This window comes from Eupeodes corollae, chromosome 3 (genome assembly GCF_945859685.1).
Source record: "Eupeodes corollae chromosome 3, idEupCoro1.1, whole genome shotgun sequence".
Taxonomy (NCBI): domain Eukaryota; kingdom Metazoa; phylum Arthropoda; class Insecta; order Diptera; family Syrphidae; genus Eupeodes; species Eupeodes corollae.
This window is the reverse complement of record NC_079149.1, coordinates 44,207,959-44,211,065: the sequence shown is the minus strand read 5'-3', so window position 1 is coordinate 44,211,065 and position 3,107 is coordinate 44,207,959. Positions and strand designations below refer to the sequence as shown.

At 33.6% G+C, this 3,107-nt stretch overlaps 1 non-coding gene across 1 annotated transcript; it reads left to right on the top strand.

The window, feature by feature from the left end:
• Window positions 1-2,008: 2,008 nt before the first annotated feature.
• Trnal-caa (transfer RNA leucine (anticodon CAA)) lies at window positions 2,009-2,126 on the top strand. Its single transcript has 2 exons — window positions 2,009-2,046; window positions 2,082-2,126. It is a non-coding gene; the product is annotated as a tRNA-Leu (tRNA).
• Window positions 2,127-3,107: the final 981 nt, after the last annotated feature.

Here is a 3,107-nt window from a genome sequence, read left to right as displayed (position 1 = left end):
AAAAAAGAAATTAAATATTAATCGCAACGTACAAATTCTCAGAAATAAAGATATATGTGGTAATTTTTATTGCTTGGCAAATAATGTCAATGATAAAATAAAATTGATGATTCAATCTTAATCTTCAAGGCGATTTTTTACGACAGCAGACTTTCCGGTCAAACAATTTTCGTTCCTTTATTTTTTTAATTCTTATTTTTAAATATTGTGAAACTTTTTTAAAGCATGATGAAAAGAAAACAGGATATTTGAATGGGACTCATGACAGAGATACGTAATGAAAATATTCAGAAGAATGACAAGTCCAAGATTCTATAGGTTTTTCAAGAAAACGTAGTATTTATACTTTGACATTTCATGGCAGCCATTTTGTTTTTTATGTTTTGAATATTCCTGAAGGCATTTATTTAGTACTTGACGGAAAAGACAAATCTGCAAGTTAAGTAAGAGCTTAAAATGTAGTAGTTATATTTAATCAGGCAAGACATTCCTAAAATGTCAATAATATAAACGGTGATTTTTTAAGAGCTTGAGAACTTTTAAAAAAAAAAACGCATACAATTTGCAAAATCTCATCGATTCTTTATTTGAAACGTTAGATTGGTCCATGACATTTACTTTTTGAAGATAATTTCATTTAAATGTTGACCGCTGCTGCGTCTTAGGTGGTCCATTCGGAAAGTCCAATTTTGGGTAACTTTTTCGAGCATTTCGGCCGAAATAGCCCGAATTTCTTCGGAAATGTTGTCTTACAAAGCTGGAATAGTTGCTGGCTTATTTGTGTAGACTTTAGACTTGACGTAGCCCCACAAAAAATAGTCTAAAGGCGTCAAATCGCATGATCTTGGTGGCCAACTTACCGGTCCATTCCTTGAGATGAATTGTTCTCCGAAGTTTTCCCTCAAAATGGCCATAGAATCGCGAGCTGTGTGGCATGTAGCGCCATCTTGTTGAAACCACATGTAAACCAAGTTCAGTTCTTCCAATTTTGGCAACAAAAAGTTTGTTAGCATTGAACGATAGCGATTGCCATTCACCGTAACGTTGCGTCCAACAGCATCTTTGAAAAAATACGGTCCAATGATTCCACCAGCGTGCAAACCACACCAAACAGTGCATTTTTCGGGATGCATGGGCAGTTCTTGAACGGCTTCTGGTTGCTCTTCACTCCAAATGCGGCAATTTTGCTTATTTACGTAGCCATTCAACCAGAAATGAGCCTCATCGCTGAACAAAATTTGTCGATAAAAAAGCGGATTTTCTGCCAACTTTTTGGTAATAAAATTCAATGATTTGCAAGCGTTGCTCGTTAGTAAGTCTATTCATGATGAAATGTCAAAGCATACTGAGCATCTTTCTCTTTGACACCATGTCTGAAATCCCGCGTGATCTGTCAAATACTAATGCATGAAAATCCTAACCTCAAAAAAATCACCCTTTATTTTATTGGCTGGTGGATATTTTTCTCAAAAAAACACTATTAATAGTTAGTCCAAAATTCTGAATAGATTATTTTGAAATGTACATTATGTCACTCTATGAATCTATCTCATTGAGAAAAACGACCGAAGTGACACCTGGACAAACGTCAAAAAACTTGCTCTGGTAAAGTTGAAAATCAGGGAAAATGAACAGCAGCGCCACCAACATCATCGCTGTTGTTTTAAAATATCAAAACTTTTAAATAGATCGTGGGTCAGAGTCGCCTACAATTTAATTGAAAAACCATACATGGAAGTGGGAGCCATTCGAACAATGTGATAATTTACACATAATTTTCGTTTAATTGTCTTTCAAATAAAACATAGATACATTTTATTGATATCTAATACAGAACTTGTTTTATTCAATGCCAACAAAATAAACGTCGCTATTGAGAAACAATTAATTAAATATTTATTTTTATTCACTTAATTAGAATAATAAACATGAATCAAAATTAAAAGAAAACTAAATTAACTCAAAAGTTTAACCAGAAGAACGCATTTTGACGACGTAAATAACAAGTGTCAGGATGGCCGAGCGGTCTAAGGCGCCAGACTCAAGAGCAATCTTGCCTACAACACGTGGGTTACTGAGCGTTCTGGTCCTCTCTGAGGGCGTGGGTTCGAATCCCACTTCTGACAAATGTTTTTTTTTCAATTTATTTATTGGTTTTGAAGTACACACATATATATTAATATTTTCTTCTTAACTATTTATTATATTTTTTTACTGTGAAATCTGTGAATTTTAAAATGAGCGGTAATAGACTTTTTTGAAAATATATTTTACGAAATAAAGAAACTTAATTCATTATTACACAAGATATACTTCTTAAAGAAAAATTTTGGTTTGTGATACAAATTTGACTTAAAATTTAAGGAGTTCAAATTATCTTATTGGTCTATCGTGAAATAGTGTTTGACAAATAAAAAATAAATTGATAATAATTAGTTAAAGATTTATCGAGATTTGGATTTTGCTAGTACTGATTCTTAAGTTTTCAACATTTCAAATAATTAATACACCATTCTAGAATAGAACATCACATACATAAAAAGTCCAAAAAGTCTAAGTACAACGCCTAATTTTAGTGTTTTTTTTCAAAAAAAAGTCTTACAACTACTATTTTAATTTAATTCTTTTGTTTTTTGCTTGACTGGTCTTATTTTGATAGTAACAATGGTAGGTGCGAGTTTGGTGGTATGCAACAGTGGGATAAGTAACCCCCCTGCTTGGATGCACTATAGGATTTGGGGTGGGTGCAAGTTGAAGTGCGTGCAAGGTAAGAAGGGAGCAAGGTTCGGTGGGTGCAAGATGATTGATTGATGGAAAAGAAAGTGTGGGTCTGCAACTAAAGAACTTAGAACCCCTCGACGTTTGCAGTGAACACCTAGAAGATGTGTTACCGCCAAAACAACACCGGCTCTTGACCATCAATGACGAACTTAACGAACTCCACAGTGGCACTAGTACGGACGATGAATTTACTGACGAGACTTATAAACGGTGATTTTTTAAGAGCTTGAGAACTTTTTTTTTAAAAAAAAAACGCATAAAATTTGCAAAATCTCATCGATTCTTTATTTGAAACGTTAGATTGGTCCATGAAATTTACTTTTTGA